The sequence below is a fragment of the Durio zibethinus genome, chromosome 12 (genome assembly GCF_047325235.1).
Source record: "Durio zibethinus cultivar Kanyao isolate XHJ-2024 chromosome 12, ASM4732523v1, whole genome shotgun sequence".
Lineage (NCBI taxonomy): Eukaryota > Viridiplantae > Streptophyta > Magnoliopsida > Malvales > Malvaceae > Durio > Durio zibethinus.
In genome coordinates, this window is record NC_143173.1 from 18,457,465 (window position 1) to 18,474,464 (window position 17,000).

At 30.5% G+C, this 17,000-nt stretch overlaps 1 non-coding gene across 1 annotated transcript; it reads left to right on the top strand.

Moving 5' to 3' along the window:
- Nucleotides 1-118, top strand: LOC149515828 (U5 spliceosomal RNA). The gene has a single exon (XR_016326400.1). It is a non-coding gene; the product is annotated as a U5 spliceosomal RNA (small nuclear RNA).
- Nucleotides 119-17,000: the final 16,882 nt, after the last annotated feature.

Sequence of the window (17,000 nt, forward strand, 5' to 3'; positions counted from 1 at the left end):
AGCCGTGAGGTAAGCACAAAGCGAACTATTCTTTCGCCTTTTACTAAAGAATACCGTGTGCTTACCACTTTTGGCGGCATATGTCTATTTTTGGAAGGTTGTTCCTGGTTGAACAGCCTATCAATTTTAGTTAAAAATTTTGAAATACCAAAGTAAGAAGTCAGTATATTCTAGGGCCATTGTCATTTTCCTATGAACCTTGATTACTGTCAATGGACTATAAAATAAGGTAAGATGCAAAATTGAATGGAAAAGTTCCTTGTTAGCTTGAAACTTATGGTACAACTCAAACAAAAATCCCAGTTGTTCAACAAGTTCAATGTCGAGGCGGTGCTTACTGCTGTTGCAGATGTGATTTAAAAAATGCTGGTATGATTTAGATTTGTAGACAGTAAGAATCTTAGTGTAGGAGTAGATGCTTGTTGGTCTATGTTCAAAGTTCATACTTGTAGCAGTTCAGACAGACTTGCTTTCAACCTTTTGTTATGTAATTGGGGAAAGTTGTTACCTATCTTTATCTGGTTTAGAGTCTTTTGAAGTTTAAACCTATTTAGTGAATTTTTTTTTACTTAAACTTTCAAATTATTTCAACATTTGCAAAACAGGATTGAAACCAGCAAGTATCAAACTGAGAAGTGGTCTGGTGCTCTAGCATTTGTGTCTCTTCAATTGATATAAAGAATGGGTTCTGTCGCTAACTTGTTTTGGTTTTGTAAATTAAATTTCTAGCATGTCAGTCCAACTGTACAACTGGAACATATTTGGTTATATCAAATCCTCAAACCATTACTTATAACCTCATTCTAGTGGTCTAAACAATGTATTGATTTCCTGCTATTGGAGGTAGCAGATCTCTGCAAGGAAAGATGATTGAAAAGTTTGCTCAACGGTTGGTGAATTGTCCTCTGCTCTTTCAGCAGGTTTTGAATCTCCCTTCTCCAAATCAAAAACAGGAAAAGGAAAATAGAAAAGTTAAAAAATTAGGCCATAGCTTATAAGTAATCTTAAAATTATACTTGTTGTGTTAGTTTAATGGTTCATACATTTACCTTAAAAGATGACATCTAATGACTTTGGTATTCAAATTTCAATATTTACAATCACTTACCTATCCTAAGTTGAGATCTCATTTGTTAAAAAAAAAGAAACACAGCAGATTTGGAAGTAGTGGAAAGAATCCCTGGCAATTCATGGTTGCTCCATCTGTGTCCTTGGTTGCTTTAAATATAGAGCTTTGGTTGCTCTATCTCTATAACACTTTTTTCTCCTAATTTTTATAATAAAAGGATGAGATTTGTTAGATAGAAGAAAATTACACCAAAATGTGCAGTTAAAATATTTATAATTATTTTTTTCTTCATTTCACTATATTCTTTTGTTAAACAAGGGTGTTGAGTGGTAATGGTTTAGTTATAATAATATTTTTTTTTGTAGATTTTCACTTTTAAACAACAGTGTACAAAAAGAAAAAAGTAAAAATGTTAATATTAAATACATATAAGTAGGGAAGGCAAAAAAATCTGTATCCGACGGGTTCCGGTCCGACCCGATTTTTTAGGGTCGGTTTTTTTTTTTTAAATTGGGGGTCGGGTCGGGTCGGTTCGGGTAGCATGAAGACAAAGTCGGGGTCGGGTTTTAGGCAAACCCGACCCTACTCGACCCGATATATATATATAAAAATTAATTTTTTAATTAATTTTTTAATTATATATATTTATATAATGATATTTTTAAATATTTATATTTAAAAAATAATATTTTATTAATTTCGGGTCGGGTCGGGTACGGTTTATATAGTGTTGGGTCGGATTCGGGTATGAAAAAAACAAAAAAAATTTCGGATAGGGTCGGGTTCGGGTTTTTTAAGCATTAAGTCAGGTCGGGTTCGGGGCGATGCCAACCCTACATATAAGGTTCATAAATCTTACAACAGAATTTATTTTTTTTATTATTTTTAAATTTAATATTTTTATCAAAATAATAACTTAACCTGATTAATAAAACTGAATATATTTTATATTTGTTTTTTTGTTCAATTTTTGCTTAAAACATGGGCTTCAAGGAAATATTTAATAATAGAATTTTTGTATAATTTTTTCTTTTAAGAACCTAAAATACACATAAAAACTATTTGAAAAAGTGTTCATACAACATATGAATTTGAATAGAAGCTAAGGGATTTAATATAACATTGATAAATTCTATAAAACTTGTAATGAATTTTATCTATTTTTTACATATTCTTTGCAATTTACTATCTATAAGACATCTTAACTTGATTAATAAATGTTTTTATTTCTCATCTTATGCATTTATTTTTTTTTTAATTAAAATAGGGGTTAGAATGATGATTTATATGGTAAAAAACTTTTATAAGCAAAACAAAAGGTGGATAATATTTATATTAAATATATATAAATATAAATATATAAATATATATAAACTCAATTGGATTCTAAAGGTTTAATGTTAATTTCAAAAATCTCATGGTTAATTAAATTTATTTTCATATTTAATTTGTAAATCAATTTTTCTCAAAACATTTTAAATAGTTCTTTTATTTTTTTTCATTCACACTCATAGTTGAAAATAAAAAATTAAGCGATAACTTATAATAATAAAATTTTTATTTTAATTCTTACTTTAAAAAATATAAAAAAGGGGCATGAAAAAAAATATTAATATTATAAAAATAAGTGAGCTTGTATCAATTATTGAGGTTTAATGCTAATTCATAAAACCCATGCTTGAAAACAAGACTAAATTTATTAACTTTTTTATATTTTTTTCTCAATTTAATTTTTATCAAAAGAATATTTTGAATTTGCCAATGAGAATAATTTTTTCTAACTGCAACATTAATTAGTGGGCTTAAGATCAAGTCTAAAGCCTTACTTTCCTAAGTAATTTATGTTTTTATTAATTAGCAAAAAGTAATTTTTTTTGTTTACATTTTTCTCCACATCCATGACTTAGAACTTAAGTTTGAACCATATATTTTCATTTAAAATTTCATTTATAATAGGCACACATATAACTAAAAAAGAAAGGTTGAAAATTTTTCTATTAAATAAATTTGAAGTCAAATGAATACTAGAGATTTAATATCAAATTCAAAAATTTCATCATTTAATTATCATAGTTTTATTTAGAATAAAATAAAACATTGCGTGAAAAAAGTACTCTAAAACTTTTTTTACTCTAAAAATTGATTTCTTTTTTCTCGTGAGATTGATACTTTCATTAAAGCGATTTTTTTAAAGATAAATAAATTTAATAATTAAATAATGAATTCTTTTTTATGAGATTGATACTTTTGTTAAATGAATTGTTTTTTTTTTTTTGAAAGATAAATAAAGTTAATAATTGACTAATAAATTTCTTATATTTTCACATTATTTAAGGCTCTATTTAATAAACAGAAAACAACTTCCAGAAAATAAAAAAAAATTTCATAAAGATATTTTTTAGAAAAGAATTAATTTTTCATTGTTTGGATTGTTTTAGAAACCATAACATCTCATTCTTCTATTTCCACCACAACCAACGCAAAGTAGCAGTCTACAAAGCTAACTTTTCTTCTTTCTTCCCTCTCCACCACTAGAGATGGTAGCCCAACTTGCCCTTGATGAGTTTCGACCCAACCTAATTTTTAGGATCGATTTTATTTTTTTGAAAATTGGGCTTCATGTTGGATCAGATTTGGTAATAGTAAGAAAAAGTTATAGTCAAATTTTAGACAAACCCGACTCGATCCGATATATATAAAAAATTACTTTTAATTAATTATTTAATTTTATATTTATATTAAAAATAATATTTTATATTAAAAAATAATATTTTATTAATTTCAGATTTAATCAAGTACGATTTATATAATATCGGATAGAGTTGAGTTCGGATATAAATAAAATAAAAACGTCATCAAATCAAATTGGATTCAGATAGTATGAGAATAAAGTTGAATCAAATTTAGGATTAGTAAAAACCCATCTCACCCTTACCTGTTGCCATCTACCATAACCCACCAAGCCAACTCTTCTTTCTTATTCTTGCAAGAATAAGAAATCTATGGGTATGTTTTAAATTTTTTGATTTCTTACTTTTAAAAAATCCTGTTGAAAAATTTTGGCTTTTGCCAAAACAAAATCAAGCATGCAAGGTATTTCTCTATAGATTTCATCGTTAGATTCACTATTGAAGACCAAAATTTAGTTTTTTTTAATAAGGTTCAAGATATTGGGTTTGGAAATACTTAACACATCATCTGTTAAGCTACCCAATTAGAGCTTGTCAGCCATACTCTTGTACCTAGATTCGATCGAACCCATTCTAACTTGTTGCTGACCTAATAGAATGGCTTGAATCGACTTTAGATTAAGTTTGCTGTGTCATAATATCTAGATCCATAAACCTATCGCTAGACATTGACTTGAGGAGTCACCACCAATCTTTTTTGTTTAGGTGTGATTGGCCACCTAACTGAATCTGTCCTTTTAAGAAACTCCTAAGCTTGACTAAGGGTCTCTAAAAGAACAGGTTCAGGTCTACTAACCAAAACAAGGTTCGGGAGTCGATTACATATGGGGAAGGTTATAGCACCCCCACATACCCATCAGGAGATGGTACCAGCTTGATTACGTGTTATCCATTAAATCTTAAAAATTTTACCAAGTAATTATTATTGGAAATTATTCTTAATTGACTCCAATACTTTTGGCAAAAAATTAAGAAAAATCCTCTCACCTCAAGAGTATACAAGAAAACTATTGTTTCACTTGGAGAGGCTCTATCGTCAGATTATTTAACATTTAAAAATTTTCCAAAAAAAGAAAGGAAAGAAAAAAATGATTTGACTTTTGATATAGATCCCTTTTTGTTTTACAAGAAAAAAAAAACGCATTGCTTTTATACAAGAAAAATTGATACTTTTAACTTTTCCTTAAAAATATTTTTTTTAATTTTTATTTTTTTGAAATAATAGCATAACTGAAAATATTTTTACTCAAATTATCTTTTAATTATTAACCAACATATCCTTAATGAATAAAAATAAATCAAATGAATGCTAAGACTAAAAGCAAAATAGGATAAAAAATGTAATACTGAAATTTAGGCTAAGATCATAATCAAAGTGAGTCTAAGCCCATTTGAGAAGAAATTCTGGGCCTGAATGGATCGCTGAGTGGGCTGGTTCAATCGAAGCTCAAACCAAGTCTAAGCTTTGAACGGGTCAACCCGTCCCTCTTCTTCTCATTTATCCTTTTTCTCTACCAATCCTCTCTTTTTCTTTACAAGTGGGTAAAAACCCAAAAACTGGTTATCACTGTTCCTTGTTGTCACCAGCTGCTGCCAGCAATTAAAGATCGTCGTCTACCAAAAGTGTAAAATCCAATCGATGTTCGTTACAGCCTTCACCAGTCATCGCCATGCCAAAGACCACCTTTGTCACTACTTGAAAACAACTTGATCACCATTAAAATAGCCAAGGAACTTCCCTTCTCCCTAGCTTTTGCATTCCACCTTTGTTTGCTAAATGTGTCTATTTTGGGTTTTGTAGGTTTCGGGTGTGGGTTTGATTCAACTTCATTGATTTCGTCTCTTTAAAACGGTGCACTTTAGCTTCAAAATCAAACTCTCCATTCGCTTTCCAAGTCCCTTTCTTTATTCAACATTTTTCTCTTCTTTCTAGTTTAAAGATTTCCCTAGAAACCTAAGGACTTAAGAACACAGCGCTGGCCAGTAAGGGTCATTGTCACTATCATTCGTCGATGCCAAACTTTTTCTCTCGATTTCTCTCTAAAAGGTTGCTAGAAACTATGATGCCCTTCTAGAACTTGACATACCTCAAGTACCGCAACCGTTATAGGTGACCACCAATCGCCACCATCAGTCATCCATCATTTTCGGAGTCCGCTTGAAAGCTACTTCTAAAATCGGTTTGACCTTCTTAGTTTTTCAGTCGAATGGGTTTTTGAAAGTACTTTGAGGTTTTCATAAATCTCTCATGTTTGAATGTTGCTACACAATTGAATATTACTTAGGATTATTTTTCTTTCTCATTGATGGTAATGGGTGGCCTAAATGGGGGATGGCAGAGATCAGTGGACTATTTATGGCCATGAGGTAGTGGTTTAAATGGAGGATGGCAGAGATCAGTGAACTGTTTCTGGCCACAAGGTAATGGTGTGGTAAGTGCTTAATGGTGAAAAATGAATTCAGGTTTGGGTGGTTTGGGTTAGCTGTATTCTATTAACGAATCTAGAATAATTGCTCTCTGATTTCTCTGTGTGTTAGTGTATGCTTTTTTGATCACTTTTCCCTTGTCACTATGAATTGCAGTGATATATAAACCCATGCCGATAGAGTTTCAATTCAATTCTAATTAGCATCCAAAGCTAAAGATTAGCATCTAATTATGCTTTCTGATAACAATCATCACCGAGCTTAATCTCAATCTTTCAGCTTTTTTTTTAATTAATCAAATAATGAAGAAAGAAAAAGAAAATAAACAATAGATAGATCATAAAATAAAATTAAAAAAATGATGAATACGAAATAAAAATGAATAAAAATCCCTACAATTGAGCTTGGATTGGTTTCAATTGACAAAGAACCCTAGATAAAATGGGATGTTTACAGTTGCCTTTCTTTGCGCAATTTCTATGTAACAAGAATTGTCCAAATACGTAGACACTCATTTAAGATCAACTCAACACTTTTTTTTATTTTTTATTAAAATTTTGATCAAAGCTCCTCTAAGTAGAGGCTTAATGACTTTGAGAAACATAAATGCTCCTCTAAACAAAAGCTCAACGACTTTGAGAAATAAATTGCTCCTATAAACAAAGGTAACAAAACTTTGGAAAAATAAATGAAGCTTTTCTAAACAGAGACTTAACGACTTTGGAAAATTAAATAAAGCTCATCTAATCAGAGGCTTAACAACTTCAAAAAAATAAACAAAGCTCCTCTAATCAGAGGCTTAACGACTTTTGAAAAATAAATGCTTCATTAAATAGAGGCACCACAACTTTTGAAAATAAAATACTTCTCTAAATAGAGGTAACCACGACTTTGAAAAATAAATGCTCTTGGAGACTAGATGAGTCACAGATCATGTTTGATGGAATTTGTAAAAGCAACTAAAAGATTTACAATTTGAGTTAAAAATTCAAAGGTTCAGATTCGCAAAAACATTTCAGCTTTGTAAGAACCTTTCAGCTTCGTAAGAATCCACTAAAATTTGGTTATCAAAATTTTAGTTTTACAAGAGTTTGATTCATAAAATCTCAAGATTCGCATTTGTAAATTGCAAGACTTGCATCCAACATTTAAACATTCTCATTTGAATTTTGGGATTCTCATCCAGAAGCTTGAAACTTCTTATTCGAATTCAAAGGTTCACCTAAACTTGGGATTCATATCCAAAAAGTTTAAAGCTTTTTGTTTGAATTTTGGAGATTCACATCCAAGAGTTTGAAACTTTTCATTATAGTTCGAGGATTCTCATTCGATGAACTTTAGGGTTTTGAATCTCAAATATTCTCATTTGAAACTCAAAGATTCTCATTTAAATTCGAAGATTCATATTTGATAAATTTTGGATTTCACACCTCAAAAATTCTCATTTGAAACTCAAATATTCTCATTTAACACTCAAAGATTCTCATTTGGAAACGTCTTAAAGATTCTTATTTAAGACTCAAAGATTCTCATTTGAAAATATCTTAAAGATTCTCCTTTAAGACTTAAAGATTCTCATTTGAAAATGTCTTAAAGATTCTCATTTGAAAACATCTTAAAAATTCTCATTTAAGACTCAAAACTTCATCAAAATACTCAAAATCACTTTTTCAGATGAGCTTTAAACTTTTACCAAAGTTAAAATTTTGTATGTACTGAATGTCATTATCAACTATGCAAATGCTTTCTTAATGATGCAAATACAACAATCTAGATTCTCACAATGTCATATTTTCAACCATGATTTAAATATTTACTGCAAATGCATAGCCAAACCAAAGTTTCAAATATTCTCCAAATAATAATGCAAATGCAATGCATGTAATATAGATATCCATGTCATGAAATCCTAATCAAAATGTGGTACCATGGTTCTTAAGACCCCACCATTTTTTAATTTCTCATTTTAGCTTCTCAGCACTTTAGAATGAGTTTCGTCAACTGATCCTCATCATTTTCATCACTTGATCATCATTCACAGGTTTTTCAGCATTAACAATTTCAAAACAAGTTTTTGTCTTTCATTGTTGGGTCACCACTCATAGGTTTCTCAGCATTAGCCATTCTAGAATGAATTTTGCCCATTGATTCGCATTATTTGATCACAATACACAGGTTATGTTGATCAATCTATCACCATATTCATTTCTTGATCACATTATCTTTTTACATCTTATTGAGAATCCATCACCATGCTCAACATTTGGCTATCCCATGTGTCATTTTTCAAGTTTCTGCCATCTTTTCATAATTTTTGCCTTTGATCATTCTAGATTTTTTTTCAAAAGAATGCAAGAACCTTTTAAGCACATATTCATTCATTCATAATCATCTTAATTCATGACAAAGATAATGCAATCATACATTTTCTTGATTTATTCTGGAGATATAAGAATAAAAGAGCACAAGGTGCATTGGAAGAAAAGTAATCAATAAAGAGTGAGTTTGGTAAAAAAATAAATAGGGAAAGATACAAGTTAGATGCATGTCATTGGGATGAATGGTATATCGAAATAATGAATATTCAGACAATTTCGAACATTAATCCAAGATTTTTTTTTGAAAACTCATTCCATTGACTTTCAAAATCATTTTGAGCTCAATAAACTTTGCCCTAGCTTTGAAAGATCTTTAGATGCCTTGATCTTTTATATATTTGAATTGTTCATCCAACTTTTAGCTCAAAGATCTATCTTTCCAAATCACCATTTCAAGTTTTCAATTTGAGTCTACCTTTTTCTCTTCTTTTCATATTTTTTCCATTCTTTCACCTTTCCCTTTTTTTTTTCTTTTTCCTTTTTTTTTCTTTATCTTTTTTCTCATTTTTTTCTTTTTTTTTTCTCATTTTTTTTTCATTCATTTTTTTTCTCATTTTTTTATCCTCTTCTTTTTTTCTCATCTTTCACCCATTGTTGATATCTCTCACACATTAATCTCTAGAGCAATGTAGCATGATTTCATTGTTTCATCATAAGCATGCCTTTGCCTAACATATGATCATTCAATTCGGGCATTCACACTTGATCCAAATAGACTTTTCAAGGTTGTAATATAGGCCATGGTGAGGGGTCATGAAAGAAATAGATTAAATAGGCTCAAAACATGTGTTTACAGGGTTAATCATTTCTTATCATTTGAAATAACTTGGCATTTTGTCCCTTTCCACTTCATTTCACTACTTTTTCCCTTTTTCCCTTTTTCCATCTCATTCCTCACAAAAAGATTCTCATTACTTTGCCCCAACTTGTTTGTGGCATTTTTTTTCTTTCATTTTGCTTTTTTTTCTTTTTTTTTCTTTCTATCTTTGAGACTTTTTATGATTCTTTTTTTTTAAATTCCTCTCAGTGTAGAGGGTGATCCTTAATTAGGGTTCTTTAGAAAAAAAATCATAATAGGCTCAAAGGGGTAGTAATGAATGGTTTTTCAAATGGTAAAAGAAAGATGGGTATTTTTCATCTCAAATGTGAATGCTTTCTTTGAAGATCATCTATTGAACAAAAAAAAGCTCATGGATCTTCATAAAAGATTACATCTTCATAAAAGATTGCATCTTTAAGATATATCCATTCCATATCTGTCAATAACTATTTTTTTTTCAAATAATCACCTCAAATCAATGTGAAAGAGTTCTTAAAATTAAATCTCAGAATTATTGTTAGCATTATTATCTAAACATTCATTGTTTGGAGTTCAAAAATGGGAATGAAAAGTTATGAAAGGTGATAAATAATGGAACAGTGATTGAATGAAAGAGAAAATGTAATGAAATGCATTATCCTTGCCTTTTATTAAAATGATAACAAATGAAACTCTATTGCATAAAAGAAATCCTAACATTACTTTAAAAGAAATCCTAAAATGACACATAGCTTCCAACCAGCTTTGACATCCTTCTCTAAAATCATGCCCATGTGCAATTAGGTGAAAGATTTTTATTGACATCTTGCCCCAATGATTCGTTGAAGCTCACTAAGCCTTTCTGGATCAAACTTTACACTTTATGTTTGAAAGTAGGTAGATTTTAATAGAATGACCCACATTTCCATTATGATGATCGCACTTTGCATTAGCATCATACCATTTTGAATATGGTGGCTTTAATGATTCTAGAATAACTGTAGATACCAAGTTGTTCTTGACCAGTTCTGGGAATAACTTAGTGTAAGTCATAGGGATAGGGTCAATATGTGCCCTTTCTTGATTATCTCAGGATTTTCTTAAACCTCTTACTTGGTTGTTAGGCCTTAAAGGTTATGTAGGTACTTGAAAGGCTGACTATGGATAAGCTGGTTGTGGATATGGTTGGTAAGGGTAATGTGAATATTGTTTACAGTAGGATAGTATGAGGCATAACCTTGTGGTGGATAGGGTTGATATCTCTTGAATTATCTATCAAAGCTCATGGCTTGAGCTTCAGTCTCTTTCTTCTCTGGCACCTTTTTGGTTTTCCCTCCTTTCAACTTTCCATTTTTAATGGTATTTTCAATAATTTTACCCAAAATTACCATGTTGGCAAAATTCTTTGTGGCATTCTTTATCATCTTTTTATAATAAGGAGATTTCAAAGTACTGACGAACAACACTATGATCTTTTTCTCAGTCAGAGGAAGCTGCACCTCAAAAGTGATATCCTTCAATTTCTGGGCATACTCTTTAAATGATTCAGTCACTTTCTTTTCCATATTCTGTAAAGAAAGACGATTTGGGGCTAAGTCTATAATATATCAGTACTGACTAATGAAGGCATGGGCCATATCGTTATAAGAAAGAATATGAGTCTTGTCCAACTGGACATACCACCTAGTAGCAGAGCCCGTAAGGCTATCTCAAAACACATGCATTAATAGCTTCTCATTATTAGCATGGGTAGCCATTTTTTGACAATACATGGTAATGTGAGTTTTCGGACACTTTGTACCATCATACTTTTTAAACTTTGGCATTTTAAATTTTAGAGGTATTACCATATTTGGGACCAAACAAAGCCCAGCTGCATCCACTGAACCATAAAAAACCAACTCCTTCCACTGCTCGAAGCCTTTCCTCTAACAAGTTCATCTTTTGTTCAACTTTTGAGGCTTCTAAAGTCTTCTTCTTTTCGGGCCTCATCTTCTCTTTCTCTTATGGATTATCTAAATTAAGGATTGGTATTGGTTCTACTACCTTCTCAGTAAAGATAGGATTCACATAACTCTGATACTGCCTCATATTTAAAGTTGATGGCATTGTAAGGTATGTGTACCTTACAAGATAGATAAACTACTGTAGTGGTGGACCTTATACAGGTTAGGCTTGATGTGACCCAAAACCAGAAAGGAACAGTGGGTCATCTTTCTCTTATGAGGGATGGTCTTGTTGGCTAGTATTTTCCTCTATTACCTTCCCTTTATTTAACTTGTTAAAGGCCTCTAAAATTCTGTTTAATTCCCCTTCAAGCTTCTCTTGGGCTTTCTCTAGCCTTTCAAGACAGTTGAAATTTTTTTGTTCTATTTGTCTGACTCAAGCTCTTGTATTGTACTCGTGAGTGAAGTTGCTTGGTGGAGCTATCCTTAAACCTTGAGCACCACAATTAGGATGAGAAATGCTATGCTATGCTTTATGCATGATATGTTGATGCATGAATGAAATGTGGATTTTCATAGATAAAATCTAATATGAAAATGATACAGATGCACAATGTTACATATGACAATAAAAATGATGCATAACATGATAATGCAAATGCATAAAGTCAAACAATCAAAACGGTTAGATCAATACAACTTATTCCTTATTGTGTCTTAGTTTTGAGGTATATCTATCATTAGGTATGAAGGGCTCTATCTTAGGGTTAGGCACTTCTAAGGCTCACTATATGTAGTTTAAGGCTAAAGTCTAAAGGTTTCTAAATTGCTTCTTACATCATTTTCTATCACAGACTAGTAAGGCACCCCAATCCTTACCCATTACAGGTTGCAAACGAAAAATGTTTAATTTGAGAGGGAGTATTTCGTTAGCCACTACGGAGGCATTAAAACCTCACGAAAGCATAGGTACTTTACTCCCTCCTAGAGGGATGGAGTTTGGGTATAGAACTCATGTCACGCAATACATATGAATGACATAATTATCAAACAAATAAACAAAATAAATGCATAAAAATCTTTACAAAAAAAATTAATTTTATTAGGCTTTCGGATAACAAAAATTTATTTGCTGGCCTGATTCTCGGCTTATCCCTAATGGAGTCACCAAACTATCATAATATCTAGATCTGTAGACCTATCGCTAGACATTGACTTAAGGAGTCACCACCAATCTTTTTTGTTTAGGTGTGATTGGCCACCTTACCGAATCAGTCCATTTAAGGAACTCTTAAACTTGACTAAGGGTCCCTAAAAGAATAGGTTCAGGTCTACTAACCAGAATAGGGTTCGGGAGTTGGTTACATATGAAAAAGGTTATAGCACCCCCACATGCCCATCGGGAAATGGTACCAGCTTGATTACGTGTTATTCATTAAGCCTTAAAAATTTTACCAAGTAATTATTATTGGAAATTATTCTTAATTGGCTCCAATACTTTTGGTAAAAAAATAAGAAAAATCTCCTCACCTCAAAGGTATACAAGAAAACTATCGTTTCACTTGCAAAAGCTCTATCGTCGAATTATTTAACATTTAAAAATTTTCCAAAGAAAGAAAGGAAAGAAAAAAAAATGATTCGACTTTTGATATAGATCATTTTTTGTTTTACAAGAAAATAAAAACTCATTACTTTTATACAAGAAAAATTGATACTTTCAACTTTTCTTTTAAAATATATTTTTTTAATTTTTTTGAAATAATAGCATAACTAAAAATATTTTTACTCAAATTATCTTTTAATTATTAACCAACATATCCTTAATGAATATAAATAAATCAAATGAATGCTAAGACTAAAAACAAAATAGGATAGAAAATGGAATATCGAAATTTGGGCTAAGATCATAATCAAAGTGAGTCTAAGCCCATTTGAGAAGGAGAGAAATAATTTTAGGCCTGAATAGATTGCTGAGTGGACTGGTTCAATTGAAGTTCAAACCAGGTCTAAGCTTTGAATGGGTCAACCAATCCCTCTTTTTCCCCTTTATCTTTTTTTTCTACCAATCCTCTATTTCTTTTTACAAGTGGGCAAAAACCCAAAAACTGGTTGTCACTAATCCTCGTTGTCGCCAGCTACTGCCAGTAGTCGGAGACCATCATCTACCAAAAGCGTAAAATTCAATTGATGTCCGTTGCAACCTTCACCAGTCATCGCCACGTCAAATACCACCTCTGTCGCTGCCTGAAAATAACTTGATCACCATCAAAATAGCCAAGGAATTTCCCTTCTCCCTAGCTTCTACATTCCACATCCATTTGCTAAATGTGTCTATTCTAGGTTTCGTAGGTTTCGAGTGTGGGTTTGATTTAACTTCATTGATTTCGTCTCTTCAAAACGGTGCATTTTAGCTTCAAAATCAAAGTCTCTATTCACTTTCCAAGTCCCTTTCTTTATTCAACGTTTTTCTCTTCTTTCTAGTTTAAAGATTTTCCTAGAAACCTAAGGACTCAAGAACACAACGTCGGCCAGTAAGGGCTGTTGCCATGGTCGCTTGTCGGTGCCTAACTTCTTCTTTCAATTTCTCTCTAAAAGGTTGCCAGAAACTATGATGCCTTTCCAAAACTCGATGTATCTCCAGCGTCACAACCGCTATCGCCGACCACCAATCGCCACCATCAGTCGTCCACCATTTTCGAAGTCTGCCCGAAAGCTACTTTTAAAATTGGTTTGATCTTTTCAGTTTTTCAGTCGAATGGGTTTTTGAAAGTACTTTTAAATTTTCACAGATCTCTCATGTTTGAATGTTGCTGTATAATTGAATATTACTTGGGACTATTTTTCTTCTTGTTGATGGTAATGGGTAGCCTAAATAGGGGATGGTAGAGACTAGTGGACTGTTTCTGGCCACAAGGTAATGGTCTAAATGGGGGATGGCAAAGATCAGTGAACTATTTCTAGCCACAAGGTAATGGTGTGGTAAGCGCTCGATGGTGAAGGATGAATTCAGGTTTGGGTGGTTTAAGCTAGTTGTATTCTGTTAACGAGTCTAGAATAGTTGCTCTCTAATTTCTCTGTGTGTTGGTGTATGCTTCTTTGATCACGTTTCCCTTGTCACCATGAATTGCAATGATATATAAACCCATACTAATAGAGTTTCAATTCAATTCTAATTAGCATCCAAAGCTAAAGATTAGCATCTAATTATGCTTTCTGATAACAATCATCACCGAGCCTAATCTCAATCTTTCAGCTTTTTTTTAATTAATCAAATAATGAAGAAAGAAAAAGAAAATAAACAATAGATGGATCATAAAATAAAATAAAAAAATGATAAATACGAAATAAAAATATAAAATAAAAATGAATAAAAATCCTTACAATCGAGCTTGGATTGGTCTCAATTGATAAAGAACTCGGGACAAAATGGGGTGTCTAAATGCTAGATGGAGACCATGATACCACGAATGGGTTAGGCAAACCCACAATAAGTCGATCTGCCTCATTTCAAGGAGAAAGCTCCAACATCTCTCTCCGTTTGCTTTTGGCAACAAACACAAGAATCTTTTTTATATTTATGTTTTTTTTATGTTTTGTTGCTTTAGCTTTTGGGTTTGTGGTTTTGAGAAATTGGGTATGATTTCCCATTTTTTAAGTTTCTGTTTTTTTTTTTAATAAAATTTTTGAAGCAAAATTCATTGGATTTGCTTTGGTGGTTATTGGCAATAAATGAGATAAACTGTGGAAAATCTGTTGGGTTGTGAATCTGTTATATTTGTAAAGGTTTTAAGTTGTTTTCTTAGGGATCACCACAAGGAAGACATAGGAGATGAGATGTGGAAATTGTCGTCCGGAGTAGAGGAGAGGAATACATTTTCCCCCAAAATGATACTATTTGCCTTTGACTCAAAAATTATTTTTTGTTGGCTGGAATATCCAAACACCAAAAAACACTGAGAACAACTTCTGGAAATGATTTTACGCCAAAACAAACGAAGCCTAAATATAGTTAATTTATTAAATCTCTTATATCTTTTTTTAAATTTGTTTGTATCTCATTCTTTTAGAAATTAATTAATCTTTGAGTTAAATTGTAATATTAGTAATTTTCAACATCCACTAAAATTTCTTAAACAAAATTTAGTCTATAGTAAATAAAAATATATATATCATGTAGAAGAATACAATATTCTAATGTTATAAATGTTTTTTTATTACTCAACTAGATTCTTTTATTCCACATGTTGCAAGATCAATTTTTTAATATATTATTTAAAATTAAAAATTAAAATTTTTTTGCACAAAATTTTAAATATCATAAATTAAATAAATTATGAAATTTATATTTATATTTATAGGACTACTATTATAAATATATATCTCTATCCATTGGTAAGTTTATGAATTTTTTATTTGTGTTATGAAATTTATTATATATTTTAAAGTAAATGTATGAAAATTTCATTAAATAAACAAAGAGTTTAAAACACACACACACACACACATATACATATACCTATATATTTTTAAGCTTGTTGAAAGCCAAAAGATAAAGAAAGTAATACACAATTAATATAATATATATCTCTTTAAAATGATGAAAAATTAAAAGATAAAAAAAATGAAAAAACATAATCAATTATCACAATTAATAAATAAACATTATTTTTATTAAAATAAAAAAAAATCAAAAGGTAAATAAAGCTCAAAAGATATGTTTAGCGATCACAATTAATTTAATTTTAAACAAATGAATGCTATTTTTAAAATTGTAAAAAAACTAAAAGACAAAAAACCCAAAAGAAACAATCAATTATTACACTTATTAAATAAATATTATTTTTAAAGGTGAGGAAAATGAAAAGGTAAAAAAAATTATCACAATTAATATATAAATATTATTTTTTAAAAATAAAAAGGTAAAGCAAAATGAAAAAAAAAAAATACAGAATCAGTTTAATATATATCTCTTTAAAATGGAAACAATCAAAAGAAAAAAATTTTCATTCAATCATCATAATTAATAAATATAAATTATTTTTATTATTAAGAGTGCATATTTGCCGATTAGTAACTTGGCTAAGTTTTGTCTTGATCCTTCTATAAGATTGCTGAGCCTATATATATATATATATATATATATATATGGTATTTGAAGATGTCAAGATTTAAGTTCTGATGATTAAAACTAAAAATTTAGCATTTAATCAATAGATTACATGGCTGCTTGCGAAAATATACCTGTTTTTATGGCTTTTCCATAACGTAAATCTATTGGTTAACTATGTTAAAGAAGCAATAAAAATCTAGCATTTAAATGAACTATATTTTTGTTTTAAAAAAAGTACTATATATTTTATAAGGATTTGAACTTGGCTAAGCCAGCAAAGTTTTTCAACAACCCTTTTCATCACATTCAAATTCAAATTCAATGATGAAAATGATGACTTGAGGCAGAAATACTTCAATAAGAGAGAAAAAGAACCGCTACAGTTTTAAAGGTACCATATTTTACAAAATAAAGCATGAAATATGAGAGGAAATGTGTTAGAAAACTGTGTGGCTTGGCAGAAGAGTGGACAATTGTTATATAACTAAGAGTAGAACAGATCCCCACATTCCCAAGAGACAAACAAGTGAACCTCAACATACTTTTATAAATAAAATCACTAACGGAAGAATAAAGCATGG